Here is a 9,641-nt window from a genome sequence, read left to right on the forward strand (position 1 = left end):
CAATCTCATCAATTTTATTTTCCTTCCCTGTTACACCATATGTTTCCAAAGCTCACTGTTTAAGCTCTTCAACTTTTTGCTTATGATCCCATTGCAGCAGTAGGTACACAGTCACTATTACTGCTAATACTTTTATGGGCATGAAAGTTCACCACTAGTTGTGGGGAATAGTGAGTGATATTCTCAAATCCCTCCCCCTGCCAGTACAGGATTAATCCCAAATATAGTTTATTAAAGATGTGTTTTATGGTTCACTTTGCTTACCAAATAAGTGAAAGGGAACTAGTAGTATTGACTTTCTCATACCTTAGACCTCAACATAGCATATCCTGAGGACCAGCATACACAGATTTTGCCTCAGCAGGAGCTCTGATATTTGTATGATAACTTTCATATGAAGACTTCAAATGCCAGTAATTTAAAAGCTTTTTTCATTACAGAAGATTGCCGCCATGATAGGCACATTACAGAAAATATGTTCAGAACATGTTACCTGCCTTCAAAGCATTTCCCCTCAAAACATGCTGCATGAGCAGTAGGTAGAGGCAGATAGGACGGGGGGCAGAACCACAAAGATGGGTGGTGAAACTGAGTGCACAGCTTGTTTGATGGGTAACTTGTGTCAGGGTTTTATGTTGTGTCTGTTTATTAACTGAGCTGAAGATCTAATACTTCCCAATGGGTAAGACTAGGGTGCACTGGTCTATTGGACAAAGTCCACTGTCAAAGGGCTGCAGAGTGCTTCAGTAGAAAGCATAAATCAACTCTCCTTTTCTTAAACCTTTTGGAGAAATCAAACCACCCCTGAATCCAAAGGAATCGGATCCTTTAAGCAATTAATCACTGAGGAGGAGGACATTGAAGGGTTTTGTGTTGGCAAAAAGTAGTCATCCCACTCCCTTAAACTACCATGATTTAACTGTTGCTCTGTTATTTCTGAAACCCCTTTAAAAGGGATAAAATAGACAAGGATGATGGTCCCTCTTACACAAGGTATAAAGAAGCTTAGCACGCCACATCCAAGGCATTTTAGACTCAAAAGTAAGAGACAGCTCCTCCCTGTGCAGCACAATTGCACAGTTCCCTGACAATTCTGTGGCATTCCCTGAGAGTTCAATGACCACTCAGTCAGCTCAAGGCGACATTCTCCAACTCTGCAAAGAGGACACAGAGGAAACTTCATGTAGGTAGAGAGACAGGCACAAGATATCTGGCCAATAGCTGTGATAAGGGAAGGATAGGACATTGAATGGGTGAAGGGAAGGATAGGACACTAAATGTAACTGGAGACACAGCAGATCTTGTGGCAAGTGCAGTGTCATGGGGGTAGGGTGGTAGGGGAACATAGGAACCACTGAGAAAAGCAAACCCTCGGTTGCTGTAAATGCACATGGCCCCCCCCTCCCCCCGAAATTGTTGGCTGATCTGCCCTGGTTTAGGATCTAGTCCAATAGATAAGTTGGAAATGACTACTTTGAACGTTGGTTCCAGATGGGTAAAAGCTTTCTGGACAGCTTGGAAGAGTGGAGAAGAGAGGTGGGAAGGGCAGAGCATTATCTTTGTTATCTCAAGATTACCCTATTTTAATTTTTGTCCTGCTGGAGCTCCCCCAGGCTGGGGCTTTATGCATTGTGGGTTGTTCCTTGCTCAGAACCAGATTAAATGTTACCATGGACAAGTGTCTTACTATCTGGACATGACCCTCCCCCCCACGTGTAACATGGGAGCAACTTGTCTCATCTTGCTTTGTTTGTCTGGTCTTACTGGTCACTGTAAAATCTCTCTGAGTAGGCTTCTTACTATGTATTTGTATATAACCCTGCACAATGAAGGGGGGAAATGAACTTGATTCAGCACTCAAGATGCTAACGTGATAAAAGGAATAAATAACAGCTGCCAGCTAAATGACTAGGAAAAATGGCATTCCTCCAGCTACTTCAGCTGCCCCCATAATCTCTTACATTTTCAGTGCTTTTAAGCAGCCCACACATTGAGATCACTCAAATAAGCAAACAAAAAACCACACTCCCACTTGCACTCGGGTGACTCAGAACATAGATCCTCCAAGAAAGGGAGAGAGAAGCTCTCTAAGACTAATAGCAGTCACTCCTTGCACACAAAATATATCGTAGGCATCTTCTCTGCAGCAGCTCCATGGGTATCCCCGCCACTCCAAATTTAAAATCAGCATCTGAGATCAAAGAGAAGAGCTGCTGTGTTGCAACCAGAGGCTCAAGTAAGATTTGCATAGTGCACGTGGGGAGAGACTGTGGGACTTCTGCTAGCGTGGATTTTCTTTCTCTGGCTTTCAGCACCTGACCCCTTTGAATCTGCTTACCTTCTCCTACGTCCCCAGCCCACATGAGTGCTGTCTGCCTCCAGTGCTTGGGGTTGCCTCATCCTGCCCAGACAAGCATGCAGTATTCTCTCATCTTTCCCTGTGCAGGTGAACAAAGTGATGGGTAGCTGCCTGTTAGTCAGAGGAGCACTTTTGTTAAAATCAGAGCAAGGAGTTTGCCTGTAGTTGACAATGCTTTAGCCAAGTGCTTCAGAGTAGAGGGAGGGACAGGTGGGGGAGCACCTGGGTAAGGTAGGAAGACCCAGAATAGCAAAGGAACCTGGTAGAAGAAAGACTGTCCCAGCTGCAGGACACTTCTAGTGTCCCTGGAGGTCTGAGCAGCCCAGTGAAAAGACTCCACTGCCCTGACAGTTCTCCAGGGGGCCAGTGCACAGAATTTTCCTTGAATGTCTTCCACTGGCAATAATCTTAGGGGTTACTTTTTAACAGTAGGAGGTAAATGTGCTTTCACAGCAACAGAAGGTTTGTTTGTCAGTGTCCTGTTATTTACAGAATAAAAAGGTATAAGACCGTGAAAAAAGCCAGCAGCATTCACCCGTAAAATGCAGTCATCTCTGCAGTGCAGGGATCACCTGTGTAGCAGCTCACATCAACCCAATGGCTTAAAAGGGTTGTGTAGTTTGTGTAGCTTGTTAATACAGCTTTTTTGGACTATTTCCTTTTGCATATGGTATCACACTTTTAACAACTGGATCACATTCCATCCTACTACTTTAGACATGACCTCTGACACCTTCAGTGAAAGGATAGGTTTTAAATATTTCTTCTTTTTCCTAATTCACTGCATGCACTTAAACCTTGCCTATGGCAACCCATCCCACTCCTGCGCTGAATATAAGATTCTTTATGGAGTCCAGGGAGTTCCCTGGTTTCAGACCGTGGTGTCCAAGTTGAGCCAAGCCAAAGGGTTTCTCCAACCTTAGCAGTCCTTTGGGGCTAGCATGGATGAGGTGTGCCAGTTTCTGTAGTCAATGGCATAGAAGAGAATGATGTGGCAAAATACCTGGCTGCCTTTGATTCCCCAGCCTGAATGACCAAGGACCCATTTACAGCTGCATCTGTCAAGTTTTGAACAAGGTATAAATTCACATCTCTGGAGCCATAGCATGCTGGATGTCCCATCATGGAAACAAAGTGTTTCTGAAATGGTAGTGAATTGGCCTTGCCACTGTCCCAGTGAGGTGAAAAGGCATGATCCCTAGTCTATGGATTGGGGACTGAGATGCAGAGAGATTCAGGAAAAAACTTGCAGAAGTGGTTCCCAGTTTTGGGCACTATGTCAACTCCATGGTTCTTTGGAGAGTTTGGCATTGTGTAGTGCTTTGTATGTTCATGCCAGAATTCTGCTCAACTTCAATTACAGCTGTGATTTCTTGGCAACTCTGGTTCCACATGCCTGAGGCACCCAGAAGTGAGGGACATGATTAACAGTCCCTCCTAACTAGTTAGATTGAAGTGATTTGCCTAGCATGATACAGGAATTCTGGAGGAAAGACCACCATGGGCCTTTTCTTCTTCTTCTTGCTGCCCCCTGTTTCCTTCAGCATATGCTTTCCAACTTTGAGGCCACTACAATTGTTGCCATCCACTACATAACCATAGCCAGGTCACTCAGCAATGTCAGTCTTGGTATGTAATGAGTTATGGGTCACATGGGAAGAATGGTAAATGTAATTTGTGTAATTCAGCAGTGAGTTGTGCATGAGGGTACAAGTTTAAGGTTGCACAGGTCTGGAATGTCCTAACTTCTGAGTGGTTGAGATCTGCAACCATATAACTTGTTAATATAGCTTTTTGGAAGCGGCTCATTATTGGTTGTTGTTTGAAAATGCCTGGCAACTAGGGCTGTGCAAAGCTTCGGGTGGTGATTCGATTTGAAGGAGATTTGGCCTGATTTGGTGGCTGAATTTCTGAATCTGAATCGAATCAGGGGACCAACTTAAAGGTCAGAATCGATTCAAAGCTCTCTGAATCTTCAGAAAAGATTCAGAGAGCTTTGATTCAGGCAGTCCCCAGTGGCTGCAGCAGGGAGCTGCAGCTGACTCGGAGCTGGTAAGTACTAGGGGTGGAGTGGGGGCTGGGGGAGGGAACCATGGGGGGGCGCCTGCTAACCCCCTGACCCCTGCCTGCTCCCTCAGCCCCCCCCTCATGGCTGCCCCTGCCTGCCCCAGTTTGGCACTGCTTGGGATCGCCCCCCACCTGGCAGCACCCACTGAGTCAGGGCTTTTATTTTTCTCCAAGTGCTGGAGCTGGGGAGGGCAGGGCAGCCGTTGCTGGGCTGGGAGAGTGGGCGGGGGATGGGCCTAGCCTGGTTGATTCAGAAATTCAGCAGCAGCCAGATCTCTGAATCAGGACAGTGATTTGAATCACCGAACCGAATCACTGTCCCCGAATCGGCCAGATCCAAATCCAAAGCAAATACTAGTTGCTTTGCACAGGCCTACTGGCAACCCTAGTCATAGGCCAGGACCTCTCTGTGCTTAAGTGCTATAGAAACGTGCAACACAGAGACACTGTTTCACCCAGCCACACCTCGATTTTTGTTTGGTCTTTTTTTTGCCAGGTGTTACTCAGACCATAGAGCAGAAGCTGCTCTCTTTCATGTGGGTAGGATCTTCATTAACTCACACACAATACTCTTCTTGCCTGCACTGTGACTAAGTGTTGTGAAAGCCAGCTTCCTGGACTCCTGCTATAATTATGCTGGGGTCTCTGGTCATCTTCTATTATGGCTCTGCTCCTACTCATCAAACAAAGAGTTTCCATAGTAATAACCATACCCGGAGGTTTAATTCTTGATTCTTTGCATTTTCTGGCTTCCAACTGATCTTATCTCTCTGAATCTCTTATCTCTTTGTTCCTGCCAGTATGCTGCTGCTGCTGCTGCTGATTATTGTATTTCCTACTGTTATGCTGGTACCCAACTGTGGGTGACATCAGATGCGTTTGAGAACGTATGGAAACAAATGTTAATCCATGTTCCTGGAACTTCAAGAATGTATGTAATGAAAACCCAGAATGGCTTTGGGCTCTAGAAATCCAAATGTTTCCAGTCTCTGTTCACTTTCATCTTCCTGCAATATAAAAACCATTGGAATTCTTCACATCCTCCTAGTGTTTTTCTTTTAAGCATTGTGGAAGGCTTTGCAAACACTAATGAACTGCAACACCTCCGTGAAGCAAGTCTATATCACCCTTTTACAGAGAGACTAACTAAAGTACAGAGAGGTTTAGTGCCTTGCTCAGACCTGAAGAGGGTATCTATGTTGGAGCTATGCCGCTCTTGAGATTGCCGACAAAAATTACACCCTGCCTACCTACTCTCACTCTGTGCACTTCAAATCCAGGACTGAGGAGGTGAGAGCACTCAGTGGACACCCCCCGCCATCACTTTTGAGCATGCCATAGAGCTTGAGAGCAGTGATGGGGGCATCCCCGTGACATTCTCATCACTTCAGTCCCAGATTTGGAGTATGTGGAATGGGAGCAGGTGAGTAGGGCTTATTTTTTTCAGCCATAGTCTCCGGAGCAGTGTAGACATGCCTAGAGTGCGTCTTTGGTAGGCTCAGGAGCCCAACTGGGATCCCAATACTAATTTTAAAACTGTTCCCTGCCTCTTTTAAAAAGTAACAAATGTGTTTAGACCAAAGAGGAAGATAACTACCTTAGTGATTTTCTGTCTCAGAGGGAAGCTTGTACATCCTTAAAGCACTGCTTTGTTGGTGCCTGCCTACATCTCTTTTTGGTGTTAAGAGATCTGTAGATATTTGGAAGATTCACAACTCTCTCAGACTATTGCCACTGTAAAAACTCTGTGAGCAGCGGTTAGGGCACTGAACAGTCGAGATCATTCCTAAATTTTGCCACAGATTCCCTGTGTGACCTGGGAAAAGTCACTTATTCCCTACTCCTCTTTTGTAAAATGGGGGTAAGCATAAGACTGAGAGAGAGTTTAGTGTGGTCTTTGTTTTATGTATGATATTCTAGTTCCTCTTTTTAGTTATTCTGTCTTACTATAAGTTGTCTTGAGCCTTTGGTGGAAAGGTGGCATATAAATCACATGCATAAATAAAGAAATAAATAATTCTTTTCACCCACCCTTTGCCAGGCTTGTCTATTTCATAGATTTCACAGACATTAGGGCTGGAAGGGACCTTGCAAGATCATCAGGTCCAGCCCTCTGCCCAAGGGGCAGGAAGTCAGCTGGGTCAAACCATCCCAGCAAGATAGGCATACAAGTGTTTCTTGCAAGTGTCCAGAGTAGGTGCTTGCACCACTTCTGGGGGGAGTCTATTCCAGACTCTGGAGACTCAGACAGGAAAGAAATTTTTCCTTGTGTCCAGCCTAAAACAGATTTGATTGCAAAGTCTTCAGGGTCTGAGCTGACTCTCATTGTGTGGTCTGAACAGCACCTAGCACACCACTGAGGTCCTGATTTTTAGTTACAGCCTCAAGTCTAAGCACTATGTTAGTATAAATAAATAATAATAATGGTGACAGCATCATCAGGTTGCAAATTAAGTACTAGTTGAAGATCCAGCTAGGAACCACTAGATGGCAGCATGATCAAGGGTTTAAAGTGAAATGGTGCTGCATTTTGGTGCAGCTCCCTGGTAGGTTGACTAAAGCCCAAGAAAATAGTTACTGAGTGTGTCTACATGTTCATTAATGGACTTTTGCTACTGCACATTAAATTTAGTACCTGTAATGTGAGATACTAACTAAATGCTCATTGTGCTGCCCTAATACACGGTAGGAAAGTACATGCTTTTTCAGTTATCCAGGTTGTAGCCATATTGGTCTACAGGCAAAAGGAATCAGAACTCATGGTAGAGGTGATATCTTTTATTAGACCAACGAGATTTTTGCAAAAAAATTCTTTATTTGCAAGCTTTCAGGCACAAGCACCCTTCTTCAGGCATAGGAGAAAAGATTGTAAAAGTTCTCCTAGGAAGAAATGAAAGTTCATATTTCATAGGAGAGTTGAAGGTGTGGTAAAATCTCCTGTTTGGAACAGTTAATTTTATGCAGATTAGGCTCAGAGAAAAGTTAGAATAGTCTGTTTACCTCAAAGCTGCTTGGTGGCAAGCAGGATGTAGAGTCATATTTCCTTCTGGTTATGATGTTTCATATTTCACAGAAGAGTAAAAAGATGGAATGCTCTTCTGGGCAGGAATTTCTTATGTGGTAAGGTATCTCTGGGCTCTGTGATTGATGCAAATTACCTCAAACAAAGGCAGGAGCAGGGTGTAATGTGCATTAGCCTAATTTTATTGCACGTGAGTGTATTAGCACAGTTTTTGCCGTGACACACTAATGTTCAGTAAAATAAGCTGTTGCGCATTAAAGCACATGTGTAGATACACCCACTGTATGCAGAATTAATGGCTTTAGAAATGCCGATGTGTAGATGGAATGTAAAGGTGAACATGAGACGGAAGAAAGAGACGATCCAGGGGGCCTGATCTTTGTCATGTCAACTCTCACCAGTTGGCTTACAGGTGATGACTTTATAAATGAGTGAGGAATTAGTGCTCCCGAGGTGGAGAACGTAGGCATAGCCCTAGCTGCCAGGGTTTATAATGGAGGAGTTGCAGTGTGACACACAATACAGAATCATGTCTTAGGACCTCTCATGGCATATAGCTCCAGGTGGGACCATTAATTTGCCCTCGGTGTGACCTGTACTTTCGTAAAGGTTTCTTTGTTGGGGGGAAAAAAGGGTAGTTTTCCTGGTGCTCCTTGTTGACTGCCCTAAAGCACTATCCATCTTTGCCCTTTCTACTCCATCTCTATACAATGGCTTTGCTCAGCCCCTGCCTGTAGTTTCTCAAGACTTCAGCATTTTTGCAAACAGCAAATACAAACAGGAAAATGTTTGTCCTGCAGTTCTGACTTCTCTCCATTAGAGGGCAGTATTGTTCTAGAGATGACAGTTGGCAACTACAGTTTGGGAGATCTGGCTAGATCTCTTGTGCAGGTGCAGTTGGCTCTGGAAATGATACTTTTGCCCACTGATGCTGTTGAGTACTTCAGTGCTACAGTGGTTTTGTGCTGGGAAGGTCACTTATCCCAAAAGTTATGACCCACTTCACCAACTGTCTCCCTCCTTTTCATTTCTATGCCCTTTATTTTTCGCTTCTGTTGTTTTCTGGTTTTGTGATAGCCCTACCAATTTAGACGTCAATAATGACTCAGCATAAATGTGAACCATTTGCAAATCTAGAGCACTTGTTATCCAGGGAACCCAGGCTACTTTACAGATATGAATGCTCCAAAACATCAGGACCTATATATGGCATTCATTGACCTTACTAAGGCCTTTGATTCCATCAGCCATGAATCCTTGTGGAAAGTACTGGCCCAGGTATGGATGTCCTGAAAAGTACATCAAGGTCCTGAGGCTCCTGCATGACCAGATGGTCATTGCCCAACTCTGTTCTCCATGTTTTTGTCAATTATCCTGGTTCTCATTAAAGACTGCTTCCCTTCCAGTACTGGCACTGAATACTGAATGGATAGAAGGCTCTTAAATCTGCGTCATTTTCAGTCGAAGACCAAAGTATTCAAAATGACCATCTTTGACCTTCAATATGCTGATGACTGCGCTATCCTTGTGCACGTTGAGGGAAACCTCTTGACTGTGCTGGCTGTTCTAGAAGAAGCCTACTGAACTTTGGGCCTCTCTCTCAACATCCATAACATGGTGAAGTGCCTGAAGATTGGAAGAAGGCCAATGTGGTGCCTATTTTCAAGAAAGGGAGGAAAGTGGATCTGGCAAACTACAGACCCATCAGCCTGACTTCTATCCTGGGAAAGGTCTTAGAAAAGATTATCAAAGAGGCCATTCTTAACAGACTGGCTGATGGCAACATCCTGAGGGATAGCCAGCATGGGTTTGTTGCGGGTAGGTCTTGCTTGACCAATCTCATTTCCTTCTACGACCAGGTGACCTATCACCTGGACAAGGGAGAAGAGATGTCATATATCTTGACTTTAAAAAAGCCTTTGATCTAGTATCCCATGATCACCTCTTAGCAAAACTGGTTAACTGCGGCTTTGGCCTCACCACCATCTGCTAGCTGGGGAATTGGCTCCCTGGTCGGAACCAGAAGGTGGTAGTTGATGGAAGTCAATTGTCGTGGTGCGTTGTGACCAGTGGGGTCCCTCAAGGCTCTGTCCTTGTGCCTACACTATTCAACATCTTCATTAATGATGTGGACATTAGTGTCAGAAGTGGACTGGCCAAGTTTGCTGACGACACCAAACTCTGGGGTTAGGC

This window comes from Gavialis gangeticus, unplaced genomic scaffold, assembly GCF_001723915.1.
Source record: "Gavialis gangeticus isolate Ggan-Ray unplaced genomic scaffold, GavGan_comp1, whole genome shotgun sequence".
Taxonomy (NCBI): domain Eukaryota; kingdom Metazoa; phylum Chordata; order Crocodylia; family Gavialidae; genus Gavialis; species Gavialis gangeticus.